The sequence below is a fragment of the Alligator mississippiensis genome, chromosome 3 (assembly GCF_030867095.1).
Source record: "Alligator mississippiensis isolate rAllMis1 chromosome 3, rAllMis1, whole genome shotgun sequence".
Lineage (NCBI taxonomy): Eukaryota > Metazoa > Chordata > Crocodylia > Alligatoridae > Alligator > Alligator mississippiensis.
In genome coordinates, this window is record NC_081826.1 from 223,707,115 (window position 1) to 223,725,626 (window position 18,512).

Sequence of the window (18,512 nt, forward strand, 5' to 3'; positions counted from 1 at the left end):
TAGGCTTTATAGATGATAGTCTTGCTAATAAACAGAAAGAAAAAAAATCCAAGCAAAATGTGGTTAGTCCTCATTATTTTTATGAGCAGAACTAGTACTTTTAACATGTATTTATGTTCTGCCATCCTAAAGAGATTAAACTATAGCTCAGATGCTTCATGTACTTAAAGTTTTTAGTAACTTGGACTGCACTAGGACTAGATATGCATATAACATTTCCCAGAGGTCTAAGTATTTGCAGAATCAGGGCCGTTTAGAAATCACTTGACACGCCACTGAAATACATCCACTGTGGACTAATGCCCACTGTTTAACAGTGGGTGCTAACACTGAACAATAGTTTAGAACAGGAAATGAAGACCAACATATCCACTATATAAGAAAAACAGTAGAAATGCCGACAGATGTTCATTAAATGGTTTTGTTAAGTACAAATACTGCACTTTACTCTAGGCAGTTATTAAAGCAATTATTTTTTTTCAAGTGTACATTGAAAGCTGCAGCTTTCTAGTACCCCAGTGAACATTATTACATTAATATAGTGAACCTTACCATATCTATCTGTCATTACCAAACCTCACAATGATATTCTGATTAATGGTGCATGCTGCAGATCTCCCAGATGCCAGCCAGATGTTCAGAGAAAACTAATGTTATTTGGCTTAAGAAGTGAAGCATAAATCATATCCACACTGACACACCTAGTGGAACAAATGGAAGGTATCACTGTCTATTTCAAATTTATTTTTGCTTGGACAAGGTATGAGACACAATGGCCTGTGCATGTCAGCCCTTTAGATAAAACAGGAGACAAGAAGAATATGCAAATAATTAAGAGTAAAAGCTAATCTGCTATTGGGAGTCAGTTTTGCCTACCTCCTCACCCTGGATGCTTCACAGAACAGGAAAGTCAGCACTTTCCTCCCAGTGGGTGAGGAAGAGACAAAGGCCTGTGGGAAGAGGAGAGGAAGTGCTGACAGCACAGTTCTTTGCCAGCAGCAGAACAAAGCTGCCAGGAAGAGGCAGACAGCCAACACTCAAGCAGGTTATGCACAAAGAATCAGGACAGTTTCTTCTCCAGTCTTTCAAGCTGTTTGTTTGTGTATATATACTGTAGCAATGGGAGAATTGTTTCTCTCCCACCCTCACCCAGATGTCTGAGGGAGGGAACACAAGTGATTCTCTCCCCCTCTCTGCTGCTGTGCAGTTATCTATCATTAGCATTGATGTGGGAAGATCCCATCTAACCCTTTGCAAACAGATATTTTAAGGGATGGGAAGAGGGCACCGGTACAAGTCCAGTACCCTCCCCACATACATCTGAGGTTAGTGCAGTTTTGTGATGCAACACTCTGCCTGAAGCTCAACCAGTTGCAGCTGCCATTGCTAATGAAAGACACTCAGCTCAAAACAAGGCTTTTAGGGGAAAGATGCAGCAGGGTAACCACTGGCCCACCCAGAAGCCTAAAGTCACATACTGGTGAATTATGTCACACTAAGAGCAGAGATTTATTGTTTCTATCTCAGAAATTTCTGAATATCAGGGTCACTAAAAAAAAAAGCATAGCTGTGCCTTATGATTTGAAACATATGTACTTATTTTCTTCAAGATTTCCTATCTATTTGCATGATGTCAATCAGATATTGCTACACTAAAATGTATAAGATGCAACACAAAAGCAGAACAAGAGGAGAGCCTCAAATGAAGTTACATTAAACAAAGTCAGCTCCTTTAAATTCTTTATATATTTTGGGGAAACCTCCTACTTTCCCTCCCCTGGCGCTGTATGAGCCAATCATGTTGGGTCGGTCCCTTGTTATAAATTCCTGACAGCTGGGTTGGCTTGTTTAACTTTTGTTTCTCTTTCAGTGTCTGTTTTGCTGGTGAGTCACCATGTGTCATCTTACTGAGTCTAGAAGTAGAACAATATCTGATGTAATGAAGCAAAATATGGAAGGGACTGATAGCACTAAAAATAACATATAATTTCATTGCTTATGTTTAACTGTCATCCTACTGAGTTCTGAAACCAACCTTTTTTTTTTGACCATGACTAGAGAGTAATGGTGGGGAAAGAGACTATGGTTGTCTTTGTGGTTCCCTGGTAAATAAATTACCTAGAATAAAGTAGAAGAGTCACTGGAGCAATGTAAGTACAAAGTGAGATGCCAAAAGTTTCAGTTTAGGGTCATAAGTATATCATGGGACTACTCAGTTGTTGGAAAGTAGATTTCATACTTTAGGCCAAAGTATGGACATTACACTTTTACTGTTCTATATGACTGAAAACTGGTATAAAACTATAACACAGGGGTGGGCAGATATTTCGGATGCAGGGCCACTTACTGAGTTTTGGCAAGCCATCGAGGGCCACATGACAGGCAGCCAGGAGCAGATAAATATTAATTTTCTACATTTTTAGGGGCCCTGAAGGCCGGCTAGAATGGCCCAGCTGGCCGCATCTGACCCACGAGCCATATTTTGCCCACCCCTGCATAACAAAACAGAAGTTTGGTGGACATAAACTAGTTTAAAATGGCAGAACCCAGCCTAAGATAGACCGAGATTGATGTACACTGAAAATTAATTGATTTAGATTAGACCTGTGCACTGAACTTCAGTACCAGTTACTCCATTGATTCAAGTTAGGTCACTGTCTAGCGTCCCGGGCATCTTTGTGGTACCCTGCTAGCCCCCATTGCAGGCACACTCCCAGCAGGCACACTCCCAGCAGGCACACACACAGCCTCACTCCCAGCCCCAAGCCTGCACAGCCCCATTCCCCAGCCCCACCTCCTGCCTCCAGCCAGCTGCCAACCATAGCCAGATAGGGGGAGAGGAGGGAATGGAGGCTTTTGTGTCCCGTCCATGAACTTCCGGATCTGAGCGCCTGCATCTCGGGGCCATGCTCCCACACCCCATCATGAAGCAACCCACAATGTATATACACACCTGACACTGATTCAAGGAAAACTCCCACAGTTGGACGCAGCCCATGACCCAGCCCTGGCTCTCCCAGACCCAAGCCAGTACAGTCACTCCTCTCCCCAGCCCTGCCTCCTGCCGCAGCCGCAGCCAGGCACTGGGGGTAGGGAGAGAGAGCTTGGCTGAGCCCTGCAGCCAGTCAGGGTGGTCCTGCCACTCAGCTGCACTTGACTGTGCTCAGCAGCCTCCTGCAGCCCAGGGAACCCTCTGGGATACACGCAGCAGTGCCCCTGACCTGCTTGCCTGGCCAGTGCAGGCAGCCTGTCTGCCCAAAGGGCAGACATGTGTTCTGTTCACTTCTGAACTAACCTACGCTGCTTACAGGAACCCACATAAGGTTGACAGATTCCACCTCAGGCTTTTTGAACGTCTGTACTTAGCCTTAATTTCTGCTGTTGCTAGAATAGGGCAGTTACACAAACCTTGATTACTGCATGCAGGCTTTCTGCAGAATGCAAGAATTTTACTCACAGTGCATCGAACAGTGAAAATGGGGCAGCGGTGTCCTGCCCAGCCAAGAAAGAAATTAATAATTGATTTTTCTACCTTGCCAAACCATGCTGCTTTGCTCAATTTACATTGACTCCTCAATTCAGTGTCTGCAACTAGTGGTAATAGTGGGTAGGAACATGATACAAAAGTAATTGGGATTTAAAATCAATCACAGTTATTGTAGCCAGATCCTGGCTTTTGATTTAGATGACAGCAATTCTTTTTCACTCTAAGTGAGATATGGAAGTGAAGACAAAAATTATTGTTCCTTTACAGATTATCTCAGCCATTGTTCACTGAGATTGTGAACTTAGTGAGAGACTGATTCTGTTTGACAGATGCAGCAATCCTAAAACTACCCTTATGTATACTATAATGTAGACCTATAGTGTAGAGCAGACCATAATTGCAACACATTTTCCTCCCTCTAGTACAGCTTGTTGTCACTGTATCAGCCTGTTGTTGAGGGAACAAGGGAAAAATCAACTTTCCTATTCAGTAAAACATAGGAGGATTAATAAAAGCACTGCAAAGGCCTTCAGCTTTCTATCACTGTCTAAATCTAGTCCTCAGATGGATAACATGATAATTCCTGTTTGGTGGCTTTTTCTACTCAGTTTATTGTTGATATATCAAAAATTGTCATTGTTGCAAATAGCCTTAACTGCATTTATTCTGGTCTTAAGCAGGCAGGTAAAGACATTGGCCTGATAACTGAATTGCAGTCTTATGGCTAGAAGAGATCACACTAGGCTAGGAATTAAATGAATTGGTAATGGATAATTCTCTCTGATCCTTGCACTCATTCTGGCTATAAAGAGCTTTGCCAAGTACTAATATCATCTTTTAAAGCTGAGCTAGAGAAATGTAAACCTTTGTTACTGCTACCTCAGCTGTTACTATTTCTTTGACCAATCTCCCTGATGTGTTCAGGAAAACAGTATTTGCGGGAAAAACCAGTAAAATGGCTAAGTAAGTTGCCAATCCACGATGATGCATTCAGAGGCATCTTTCTAGGTTACTCGTCCTTCTCCTGCCTTAACTATTGTCAGAAGGTAAGTGAATGCTTGATCCACTCTGAGTTGATAAGTATTCAGATAAATGTTTCTGTTTACAAACATCTTAGCATTTGGGTAGTAACTGCATACATCCAAACTGAATTTGTTTTCAGGGAGGATTGTGGGTATATATTTTGGTGTTAGACATACTTAGAAAGGTATTTATTTTGGTTTTGAAGATATTTAGAGATACTTTGTGTTGGTGTGGGGTGAGGAGGTATGTGTGAGAAATATAAGCATATTCTTCAGATTAACAAGTAGAGGGAAGTGGGTGGGGGGGATTTTGCATAGCATACATGTTATAAACTTGCTGTGTACAATTTTAATCTATTGGCAAACTGTTGAATGGAGGTACTGTAAAATGAAAACTAAGTCACGGTTCTGTACTCTTTGTTTTGATTTAATGTTTGTGTTGTTATCAGCGCACTTCTTCTTGGCAGAGTATACTTTTTATTAAAAGTAAGGTGAGCTAGAGACAGACCTGTTTTACCTCCTGTTTTGACTCCTCGGGAAGACGAACATGAATCTCGCTCATAAGTGCCCCCAAAATAGCCTTGCTGTATTTCCAGATTTCAGGCAAGTAGACAAAAGAATGCCATGACCCCTTTTCAACAAATGCTTTTTCTTTACTAGGGCATGGAAGGCCATATTATGATATCTCGTGTCTGTCTCTGCTTTGTAAGTGCACTAGTTTAAATTTCATCCCTCCCATCTCTTCCAAGGTGTATGACCTCTGGGAGAAAAAAACCCAAAAGATTGTATTTAGCACCATAGCTGTTCATGATGTCTCACAGAGATCTAGATTGGCTTAAGCTTTTCCCAGAGTAGTGAGTAATACAGAATGATTCTTCCCTAAGAGCAGCTCTTAGAAGGAGTTGTGACTTATGGTGATGTCTCTGCTTGCCTCTGGCTCTGGTGCGATTAGGAGAGAGAAAGTATATTACTCCTGGTCTTGAAAGACTGAACTAAGCCCTGCATACCTAGCCAATTACTATTTCTTTAGGATGGCTGGCTTGCTTGGTATAGCTGATTAATTTTATTGGCCAATAAAAATGAAACTGTACGAGGACACACCTCTTCTCTGAGCCTTGAATCTCCATTCTCTATGGAAGAATGCAGGCCCTGTAGTCTGAAAGGAGGAGTTGTTTGGATAAATCTGTGGATTACAGGGATCTGCTCATATTCTGACTTCTATTGATAGCACCAGAATTAGGTATGTATTTTCTGTGTTGGCTTTCCCAGCCACAAGTGGGATGCCAGCAAAGGACAACCATGTGCAAGGACTTTGAGCCAGGTCCACCCACTGATACAAAAGCCATTCCTAGAAACACAAGAAGCAGTTTAACTAAGGGACAGGTGTCAATGAAAAAATAAAGAAACCGTTAACAGACTAATTATTATTCATTAGACTATTTCTTGCTTTAGGGAATTCCATCAAGGTTGTTAGACTGTAGCTGTGACTGGTCTTCGTATAAGTACAAAAAGCACAAGAGGGAGAAGTCTTTCCCTGCATACCTACACACAGACCAGATACAGTTTAAACTTAGAGAGGGAGAAACACTTGCAAATCATTCCAATTTTTCAGGATAGATATTCAGCAGAAATAAATAATAGTTTGGTTTTTTTATTCAGTAAGTTTCGGTTGCCATTGGAGAGCAGTAAGCATCCACAGAGGCATGAGGCTAAAGCACACAATGAGCTATGATACAATAGCTGAATTCATTTTTCACTTTCTCTTTACTATTGTTTATCATTTTACACTAAGTTGAGTTTAATAGCTTTTCAAACTGTTTTTCCCAAAGTGACAAAGCTGCTCACATTCAACAGCATTTCACTGTTAAATATATTTCGAAACTAAAAAAGTGCACATTGGGTAGTTTATCCTTCTAAATTTTTTTAATGACTTTCCCCCCCTTTTCACAGGTAGAAATGAAATTCCTATGATGAGTTCTAGCTCATCTGCATAAACTATTATTCATCTGTTATAGCTACCTCAGCCAACAGATGGTGCTGTGTATAACATTTTAATGATATTGTATAAATTTTTTAAAAAAATTAACCAGCCAAGCTGCATATTTAATTACTTTGTTAGGAAATATACATGAAACAAAATTTCCCAGTAATATATGTTTACCATAAAAATAAGAGCTAGGATGGAAGAAGCTGCTCGGAATCACTGATGAATGTTTACATCAAATTAGAGGTTTGGATAATATCCAGTTACACATGTAGTTTTATCAATGTTCATTCAAACGGCAAGATCCAGCACCCACTTTGGTAGGTTTTCAACACACTAAAATAATTAATATTCAATCTGGTTGTTGTATGCTGGACTTAATAAGAAGACTTTATCTAAATTGAATCTCAAAGACACTGTCTTGCACCTTTTACTCACAAGACAGTGCTATTGTTAGTATTAGATTACAGAAGCTTTTTTGTTTGTTTGTGTCCCAGGGGAGCGGGGGCACCGGGAGACCCCCGCGGCGGCCAAGGGGTCTGCTTACCTCCCGCAGGGCCGGAAGACCCGAAGAAACTCCACGCGCGCAGGCCATCAGCCGGGCGTTTATCCGGCTGCGGCTGAGCGGCGGGGGCGGGGCACGCCGGCCGGGAGGAACAAAAGGCGGCCCCGCCGAAGCAGCGGGGCAGCTGGAGGGAGAGAGCAGGAGCGCGGAGCTCCAGCGAGCAGGGGATCAGCCGCCACCCGCGAGCGCGGGACACCGCCGGATAGAGGCGGAGCAGGCTGCGAGCAGCGCAGCGGAGAGCCCAGAGGGGCAGAGACAGGGGGAGAAGTCGCCTGAGAGGCTGGACATCGGCCGGCCCCTATCCGGGGGACAGGTAAAGATACGGTGTGTTTCCGCTGTGGGCAGAGGGGGCACCTCTCACGAGAATGCCCCACGCAACCCACTGCGCGATGGGTCCTGGCTAGTCAACCCAGAGGCTTCCCTGACCGGTGCCGTGGCACGGAAGTGGGAGAGCCTATGGACTGCAGCTACGCTAACTGCGAGGGGAACGCGACGTGGAGCCACCCAACCGTCAAGGCCTGGGTAGACGGCCGACCTATACGGGCCACTCTGGACTCGGGGTGCGCCCAATCAATGGTAAGGGCCGAGGTGATCCAGGGCCGAGAAGGAAGGGAGGCCCCTCCTGTGACGGTGGCCTGCCTCCATGGGGAGGCCGAACGCGTAAGGCGGCGATGGATACAGCTGCGAGTGATGGAGCACCAAGGGAGGCTACTTGTGGGAGTGGTGCCGAGGCTGGCATGCGACATGCTACTAGGCCAAGATTGGACACCCCTCTACGACGTGTTGGAGCGAGTGAGGGATGTGGAGCGAGCCCGTAAAAAGATGGGGGCCAGTGAAGGGTGGCTAGGAGAGGAAGAAGCGGAGCTGACCAACAGGGAGGGCACCATGAGCATCGACCTCAACCAGGTTGCCAGTAGCCGACAGTTCCGGGAGGCACAGAGCGATGACCCGGAACTCGAAACCCACTGGAGGCAAGCCCAGGAGGACCGAGGTGAAGCCACATCACCCAGAGGAGAGCAACCCCAATACGAGGTAAGGAACCACCTACTGTATCGCATACCAGGGCCCAGGAGGGAGGGCCCCGCAGAGGCACAGTTGGTAGTCCCGAGGCAGTTCCGCCGGGTGATCTGGCAACTCGCCCATGCGAGCCCAGTGGGGGGCCACTTGGGGCGAGATAAAACCCTGGCCAAGGTGGGACGTTGGTTCTTTTGGCCTGCGATGGGAGAAGAAGTGGCCCGTCGGTGTGCAGCCTGTCCGGAATGTCAGAAGACCCAAATGGAGCGCCCTGCCAGGGCCCCTTTGCAACCGATGCCAGTCATAGATACCCCCTTTGCGAGGATAGCCCTAGACATTGTGGGGCCCCTACCCCGCAGTAGTTCTGGCCACCAGTATGTGCTAGTCATGGTGGACTATGCAACACGGTATCCCGAGGCCGTTCCGTTGTGAACCGCCACGGCCCCTCGGGTGGCAGAAGAACTGATAAAATGGGTCGCAAGAATGGGTGTCCCTGAAGAGATCCTGACTGACCAGGGCCGAAATTTCATGTCCGGTGTCATGAAGGTGGTGTGCCAGACTCTGCAAATAAGACACATACGCACCGCGGTATACCACCCCCAAACCAACGGGCTGGTGGAGCGCCTAAATGGCACCCTGAAGAGGGTATTGAGACGGTGCATTCAGGGAGGTCCACGGAAGTGGGACTTGTTGTTGCGTTGGTCTTGTTCTCTCTCAGGGATACCCCTCAGGACTCCATGAAGTTTTCCCCATTCGAGCTGGTCCTCAGGCATCGCCCAAGGGGATGGCTGCAAGTCCTCCGAGAAGAGTGGGAGCAGGACCCTAGGGGAATACAGGACCCGGCGGGATATCGCCAGGCTTTCCAGCAAAGGATAAGAACAGCCCAGAATATAGCTCGGGAGAACCTGAGAGACGCCCAGGCACGGCAGAAGGAGAGGTACGATAGCAACACCAAAGAACGGGTCTTCGAACCTGGGCAACGGGTACTAGTGCTGTTGCCCACATCCACTAGCCGGTTCCTGACGCAATGGCAAGGCCCCTTCGAGATTCTCCGGCGAGTTGGGCCTGTGGACTACGAGGTGCACCGGCCCGGCCATCGCCGAGAGAAGCAAATCTTCCATGTAAATTTACTACGAGAATGGAAGGAACCAACGGGCTGGGTAACTTTCGTGGAGACCGAAGGGGAGGATTTGGGGCCCCAAGGGCAGCAGCGAGTGGGGACGCATTCCGACGAGATACAGCAACTAGTCGGAATAGGGGAAGACCTGTCGGAACTACAGAAGCAAGAAACCCGGAAGGTCATTCAGGAATTCCGGGACGTGTTTTGCATAGAGCCAGGGTGGGCCCATGGAGCCAGGCACACCATTAAGACGCCTCCCGGGGCTATAGTGAGGGAGAAGTGGAGGCCTATACCACATCACTTACAAGACGCCGTGCGGGGAGAGGTGGACTCCATGCTACAGTTGGGGGTGGTGAGGCCTTCCCGAAGCCCTTGGAGAAGCCCACTGGTCCCCGTGCGAAAACCGGACGGGTCACTAAGGCTGTGCGTTGACTATAGAAGGTTAAACGCATTGGCCACCTTTGACGCATTCCCCATGCCCCAGGTAGACGAGTTAATAGAAAAGATCGGAGAGGCCCAATATATATCAACGTTGGACTTGGCCAAAGGCTACTGGCAGATCCCAGTGGCACCAGCCGACCGACCAAAGACGGCCTTCGGCATGCCCTGGGGCCTATATGAGTTTGTCAGAATGCCCTTTGGGTTACATGGGGCGGCAGCGACATTCCAGCGGTTAATGGACCGACTGCTGGCTCCGCACGCAGAATACGCGGCGGCCTACATCGACGACATTATCATATACTCGCCGACCTGGACGCACCACAAGCAAGCGCTCCGGGCCGTGTTGTCAGAGTTTAGGCGGGCCGGAATGACAGCAAATCCGCGGAAATGCGCTTTAGCGAAAAGAGAGACCAAATACCTGGGATTCCTGGTGGGTAGAGGCACTATCAGACCCTTAGCGGATAAAGTTGAAACGGTGCGGAATTTCCCAGCCCCTCAAAATTGCCGTCAGCTCCGATCATTCCTGGGGCTAACCAACTATTACCGAAGGTTCGTGCCCCACTTCTCAGAATTGACGGCTCCCTTGACAGAGGCATTAAAGGGAAGGAAAAATGGGGCGGTGAGGTGGACAGAGCACATGGAGCAATGCTTCCGGAGATTAAAACAGGCCCTTTGCGAGGAGGTAATAATGCATACTCCTAACTTCGGGAAAACTTTCGTTTTGCAGACGGACGCCTCCGAAACTGCACTAGGAGCCGTCCTCACGCAGGAGGAAGAAGGAATAGAGAGACCAATAGCATATGCCAGCCGCAAGTTGACACCGGCAGAAAAGAGGTACGCCACGATAGAAAGGGAATGCCTGGCCATTCGGTGGCCCGTGGACCATTTCCAATATTATTTAATGGGCCGAGAATTCAAACTAATAATGGACCACACCCCACTCCAATGGCTAAGCACGGCCTGGACCGATAATGCCCGGATCACCCGGTGGGCGTTGGCCCTACAACCTTATAAATTCCAAATAGTGTTCAGGCCTGGGAAATCAAATACTGTGGCGGATTTCCTGTCTAGGTGCAACGGCAGCAACTCGGACGAAACAGCAAAGCCGCAGACGTTCAAGGCAGACAACGGCTCTGGTGTACCCCGGAAAGGTAAAACAAGAACGCCCCAAGGCATCTTGGGGGGGGGTTGTGTCCCAGGGGAGCGGGGGCACTGGGAGACCCCCGCGGCGGCCAAGTGGTCTGCTTACCTCCCGCAAGGCCGGAAGACCCGAAGAAACTCCACGCACCGGCGCTGCCGGCGCGGGCCATCAGCCGGGCGTTTATCCGGCTGTGGCTGAGCGGCGGGGGCGGGGCACGCCGGCCGGGAGGAACAAAAGGCAGCCCCGCCGAAGCAGCGGGGCGGCTGGAGGGAGAGAGCAGGAGCGCGGAGCTCCAGCGAGCAGGGGATCAGCCGCCACCCGCGGAGTGCGGGACGCCGCCGGATAGAGGCGGAGCAGGCTGCGAGCAGCGCAGCGGAGAACCCAGAAGGGAAGAGACAGAGGGAGAAGTCACCCCCAGAGGAAGGGCAGCAGCCAGCGGGGAACCCAACACCCGAGGCAGTGTGAGGCGTAGCAGCTACCCTGAGAGCGGGGCCAGCTGTAGCCGGTATTGCGGAGCCGCCGGAGTGGGTAACGGCGGCCGAGACTATTGGGGGAGACAGAGAGGACGGCTGCCTCCCAAGGAAGGAGGGATCAGGGCAGCACCCTCCAACTGGGTGAGGCATACCCGGCCCGAAGACAGCCTGTAGGGGCTAGGGTGCCCGAGCCGAGAGAGAGGACGAGACGAGGACGGGTGAGAGGCCAGGACAGGAAGACCTGAGGTGGCGTATGGCCGGGGTATAGGGGAGGACGGAGCCCCGAGAGTACCTGCGAAGAGGCGTGCCGGCACCAGGGGATACCCCAAGGGAAGACCCCCCACTGAGAGAGTCATCAAAGTCGTGGCAGGCGAGTTCTGGGGTCCCCCTTAATACCAGCCAGGGTAAACCCTGGGGCGTACCAACGAAGCTCGGGGGCACAAGATCCTGAGCCTGGGCTAAGGCGGCGCGCGAGCTCCTAATCGAAAGGAGGCGGGTACAGTTTGTTTTGGAAAGGTATTTTTACAGCCTATTGCTACAACCACTTATGCATATGCTTAAATTGAAGCATATGAATATTTTCATTGGCTTCAGTAGAACTAGTCAGGTAATTAAAATGAATCACCTTTTAAATGTTTTCAGGATCTACATTCTCCATCTTATTCTCAGCAAAGTCAGTGGCCTTTGAATATATATTGTATAAGACAGGGGTGCTCAATCCTTGGCCAGAGGGCCAGATCCAGCCTCTGGAGCTGTCTCATCATCAGCTCCATGGGCCTCCCCAAGGGCCTGGAAATTCAACATGAAAGTAGTGGTAGTACTAACAGCCACTCCCTCGCTGCCAAATTTCCAGACCTCTGGGGAGCCCTGAAGGGCAAATAATGTGATCCTGTTCACCAGATTGTGCTAGCATGCCATAGGTTTGGGCCACCTTGGGATCAGGCTGGCAAACAGCTGGATCTGGGCATGCGGGACTAACCCCATGCACCAGTCCTGTGTGGAATTCAACCCATGGACTAAACCTGTGTAATTTATCTGGCTTACATGGCCAAAAAGTTGGTCACCACTGGTACAAGACATCAGTAGGCAGGGCTTGATATAAAATATTCACCATATAATTAAATGTTGCCTTGATAAAAATGTTGCCTTGTTAACTGTCTTGTTGGACAACTTTAAATGTTTTTGTTAATCTTACACTTATCATCAGGGATAATAAAATGCTACAACAATAACTGAAGTCTTGTGAAATTTGTTACTAACAGGGAAATGATCTTGTTTACTAGAGTGCTTAGGAAAGAGACTAAAACGTTTCTGGGAAAACAAGCCAGCTTCTCTTTCTTGAGCTCAACAGAATATAAACTTCAGATCATGTAGAAAATAACCTTCAACAAAAGTTCTCCAAATTCTGTCTTTTTTACCCCCTTCACCATTGAAAATACTATGTGTGTTCTCCCTAGGTAGCTGTCATTATAACATCTTTGCACTCCAGGGTTGGGGACTGCTGTAATTCAATTTTTTTATTACTTACATAATGCCAAATGAGTGCCATATAAGAATAAGGCTGATGCTACTGCAGAGAGCTTACAAATAGGTAAACTCTTTCTCATACAAGTAGTTCGGGGGTGGGCAATTATTTTGGGTGGAGGGATGCTTACTGAGTTTTGGCAAGCCATGAAGGGCTGCATGACAGGCAGCCAGGGGCAGATAAACATTAATTTTCTAAATTTTTTAGGGGTCCCGCGGGCTGCATAGAATGGCTTGGTGGGCTGAATCTGGCCCGTGGGTCGCATTTTGCCCACCCCTGAAGTCGTTCCTATTCCTGTGCTGATTCATATACTACAAGGCCAGAGATGACTAGCACCTACTCTAAACCTGTGCAACACATGCCACAGAAATTAATTAAAGACCAATGGGCAAAATTATACTCCAAACATCTATGGATACATGGTGATGAAGTGTACTACCTCCATGTTATTGGGACCTCTCCTATTGCCAGGGACCCTTTATGGAGCACTTGGTTTCCACTCTATTCTCTGTTCCTCAGGTTAGTTTAACTTTTTTTTTTAAAGCAATGGCAGTCTAATATAAAATGCATAAACAGTTCTTGGAGGAAGGACCAGAACTTAGGACTGTGCTACAGAGTCATGTTCCCTCTTGTTGTCCCTAGCCTCATGACTTGTTCCTCATGCATTTCCTCCTTCACAGTGGCTGAGCTTCCAGGGGGTATCCCTCCCCAAACCTATTGTGTGGCTGACAGCAGGGAACAGGGAGCATGTGCTGCTTGGCTGCATTCAGCTGTCTTCAGCAGTCTTCAGCATAGTAGGAGGCATACAAGAGCACCCCTAGGCTGCTGGCCTCAACCACTGCAGGCATCTGTGTGTCTTCCCTAAAGGGCGGCCATGTGCTCTGTTCACTTTTAATCCAATCTACACAGCTTAGAGAAACTTGCAAAGGTTTGATTCCACCTCAGGCTTTTTGAATGTCTGTACCTAGCCCTTAACTAAAGAGGAAGAGAGCAAGGTAGTTAACTGTATTAGTCTGCATTCAGGCCAAAGGCAGGGTAGAAGTGTATGTTATAGATCAGGGGTGTCACTCACCCCAGATTGGGATCACAGGGGTTCCTCCTGGGCCAGATCTGTGGTGCTGCATTTGGGCAACAGCATGGGTCTGAGGCTGGGTGGCTGCATGGAGCCCTATTCCAGCAACATGGAGTTGGGTGCATGATGACAAGGAGCTAGGGGTGTGTGGTGGCATGGAGCTGGGTGCATGCAGCAGCATGAAGCTGCATGCGGCCAGAGTGCTTTGCTGCTGTGCGCCCCCAGCTCTGTGCTGCCACATGCTCTCATCTCCACACTGCTGCACACCCTTGGCACTGCTACCCAATGCAGTGCAGTACAGAGCTCTGGACAGCTGGCAGTGCCAAGGGTATGTGGCAGTGCAGAGCCAAGGACATGTACTTCCAGTAGCCCACTAGATTACTGGTAGGCTGGATGTCATATGTTTGATACCCCTGTTAGACTAACTGAATCAAGGACACACAAGCTTTTGTGAGCCACAGTTCTCATCACCAGATGCTAAGACAGGGACAGGCAATTATTTCAGGTGGAGGACCACTTACCAAGTTTTGGCACGCTGTCAAGGGCTGCTTGGGTAGCCCTGCCCCTTGACAGGTGCCCAGCCCCCTGGTTGCCATCTTGGAACCTGAAGTACCACTCCCTAACCCCCAACCTTTGCCACCAAAAGTACCTCCCTTTATCCCCAGAAATACTCCTTTCAGCAAGGGATTTTGCCATCTCAAAACCAGAAAAAATGCCAAATTATATTCTAAAAATAAAACATTTACAACATTCATTAATGTGGTTTCAAAAAATATTTTTGTCCTGATTTACATGTGTTTGTGTTGTCTACATAGAGGTGATTTCACAATAGCTTAAAATGAAGTCTTAGTCTTGTATATTATGGGGGTTGGGGTCATGGGGTGGGTATAGGTTTGTGAAGGGCTGTGGGTATGCGTGTATGTGGGGTGTGGGGGAGGTTATATGTGTGCATGAGGGCTCTGTGGGATGGTGGATAGATGTGGGTGTGGGATGAGGGAGCACATGAGTGTGGATATGTGGAGTATGGGTAGGTATGGGGTTTGTGGAGAACTGTATGTGGGGGGAGGGTGGTGGGGGTGTGTGAAGGGATGTTGGTGTGGGGGTCTGCCTATATGGCAATGTGAGGGGGGGTGCATGTGTATGGTGGGATGTGCATGTGGGACTCGCCTTATGAACACATGCACATACACACACTCTTTCTCTCCCTCCCTCCCTCATTGCACATACACACACACTCTGTGCTTCTCTCACTACACACACATACATTCTCTCCCTCCCTCATTGCTCTCTCTTTCTCTCTCTCCCCCTTCCTTGTTGTGCAGACAGAGACACCAACACACACACACACACACACACACACACACACACACACACACACACACACACCTCTTTCTGTTTCTGGCCCCAGGGTACCGGCATGTGTCCCATGCTCCCAAGGTCTGTGTCCCACAGCTGGGGCCACATGGTGCTGGAGTGGCCAGCAGGTGTGCAGGGAAGCAGTTAAAGCAACGGCAGGCAGAGGCTTTCAGGAGTAGGTGGGTGAGTGTTGGGGGTGGGGCAGGTTCAGGCCAGCCTTACTCCTGGGTCCTGCCAGCTTCCCCTGGGTCCTACTGCCCCTGGTTCCTACCATATTTGACAGGCAGCCAGGAGTAGATAAATATTAATTTTCTAAATTTTTAGGGGCCCTACAGGCTGGATAGAATGGCCTGGCGGGCTAGATCTGTCCCGTGGGATATATTTTTCCTGCCCCTGTGCTAAGATCAAAATCTTATAGACTAGCTGATTTAGCTAGTCTGTACCTCTACCATATCTTCTGCCTTAAGAGAAAGAGGAGCATTTATAGGTTGCTTGTTTAAATAACTAGATCCTATCAAGATCTAGTTATAGGTATTTTACAGTTGCATAATTTTCTTATTTAATATTGATCCACACACACAAAGACTTAAATATAAAGCAATTACAATGATATGAAAGGTTGACTTAAAAAGAAAATTCTTTGTTAAGACTGCCATCACTCATTACATCAGCTTGTTGCAACTAGTTTAGGTATTGTAGGGGAAATCACTGAAAATCCTGAAACCTTTGGAAGCTAGATAGAGTGTCAGCAGCATTTATTCACATTTCCATTGTTTTGTCATTTTTAGTTATGTGCACTACTGTGTTAAGAATATTTGACTGATATGGTTGCTTTTATAATTAGGAGACTGTCAACATTTTGATTATATATTCATACCACTATGTATGTATATAAATCAAATAATCTCCCTTCAGGCTGAAATTTGCCAAAACCATTAGTGCAAGGACTGTTTTGTTTATGTTCTGCTGTCCATTGTTACAGGATTACTAAAGAAAATAGAACTGGATTATTTCTGATCTCATATTTTGAAAAAAGGACCATTTTAAACATGAAGTGGGGGGGGGGGGGGTGCAGTAGCAGACAGCACTAGCCAGACTCTGCTCCTATGAAGTCACTGCAAGTTTTCACCATAGACCTCAGAAGGAAATGAATTAAGAAAGTACTGAGATTTTTCTGAAATGTGGAAGTGCTTAAGGCCCAGATCCTATTTCACCTCTAAAGAGTCTTGTGGCTTTTAATACAACTTTCAGGCATCTAGGCCAGTAAATGTGAATCTGTTCTACCCTGCACAACAACCAAAAAGTCTGCAAAAGGTTCCTAAATTCCTTATGCACCTTCATTTTAGCCTGGAAAGATCCTGTAGGGTGCCTTTATGCATACTAATAGTGGTGGTGGTGTGGGAGGGGTGCTAATTAAAGCAGTTTCTGGAGAGGTGCTCTAATTAAAATGCCACAGAATCATATGTATTAAGTCCCCCAAAACATTTAAAAATAGCTACAGGATGCTTTAACTAAAGCTAAAGCTCCCCAGCAGCCATTTGTAAACCCATAGGGGCTTCTATTCATGACTTTGCCATGATACTCGTGTGTTCTAATTAGAACAGGGAGCAGACTCAATTCCCAGGGCCACTAGTCCAACTTCCCAGGGCCCTAGGCAATAGGCTACTGGCTGGGCAGACCTGAGAGAATCTTTCACCCTCCTGCTGAAAGTGGGTCCAGAGATGAATCCAGAGGGGATGCAGTGGCATGGTTGTACCCGCTTTGGCTGTACACAGCATGTTCTGTGAGCTCTTTGAGCAAATCAGTCTATCAGTGCAACTCCTGCTGAGAGCTATGCTTATGTCAGGAGCTGTATGTGCTCACTGGCTGGCCAGTGAACAATGCACACTGCCCTGCTTTCACACAGCTCCAGAGCCCAGGGAGAGAATGCTACTGCTATACACTGTTTGCCTCCTCTCCCATTCTGAATTCAGCAATAGGGGAATAGAGGGGACAAAGAGCTAGCAGCAATGCCCAGCTCCTGCTTCCACTCAGCTCCAAAGGCCAGTAGCTGAGCTCTTGCACAATTGCTTGTCCAGCAGGTAAACTCAAATAGCTCACAGGCATAAATGCTGACATGCGAGTGAGCTCAAAGACCTTACTGGAATCCAGGATCATTGACATCCAAGAGAGGTTGCAACAACAGCACCTTTGGCTGTGATGCATGTACAGTGAGTTCTCTTCACTGTGCATGCTCCACACAGCTGAGAGGGAGGGTTTGGCCAAATCCCTGTTGCTGGGATCCTGGATCTGCCTATGGCTCAGCTACTGGGTAGAAAGAAATGCAAAAGTCATGAGGCAAAAAGAAAGTGAGCAGAAGCTAGCATGACTATTGCTTACAGCTTAGGGCACTCAGCTGGTAAGGCAGAAGTTGTGGGTTCTGATTACTACTCCAAATGCTTCTTATCCATGTTATCCAGTGATTATTAAATGTAAAATTCATAGAGTCTTTTCAGCAAGGACCGGAGCCCTGGAATCTCCCTTCAAGTTGCCTGTCCTACTTACTGGATGGAGTCATACTCCCTCTGCATATGTATTTTATATTAGAAAGTCACTGGTTACTAAAAAGACACAATGCTAGCAGCCCAGATGGTGACTCCACACCTGCCACCTGAGTACTTTAACTACTACACATGCTACAGTCACACTTTCTCCTACTTCAGCTCCTTCTGAAATTTGCATCCCTTTATACCCCAGTGACCCAAACCCTCCAGGTGGTCTGGGGAACATTCTCAGTTTTGACTAATGGTCAAAGTACTTTTATGGAAACTACAACATACAAGTTCAACACTCCTCAGGCTAAGATGGGCCCAGAACCCAAGCCTTGTGTCCTACACAAGCACCTTTTTTGCCATGCTATTGTGCAAAGGGTATCATCACCAGTCATTTCCTTCCACCCTCTGTTATTTTTTTTAACCCTAACACCAATGCACCTACCTCATAGAGACTAACACTAAAAGAACAGGGGATATATGTGTGCATCCCACTGGACAGAATAGGAGTGAGTGTTTGCTGATATGCTGGCTGAAAAAAATCAAGGACCTAGGTGACTTCAAGATGGCATGGAATCACTCTTATGAGCTAGATATATAAAGCAGAGAAGAGGAGATACACAGAAGCTATTTCAGTTGCCTTTGTGTCATAGCAGGGAGTAATCTGATGACTTCTATGGGGATGATGAGACACCCAGAAGCATCCCTATTAGTCCCCAAGGGTGGGGCATGGAGGCAGCTGCTCCCTCTGGAAGGGGAGACTTACTGGAGAAGATGCCAG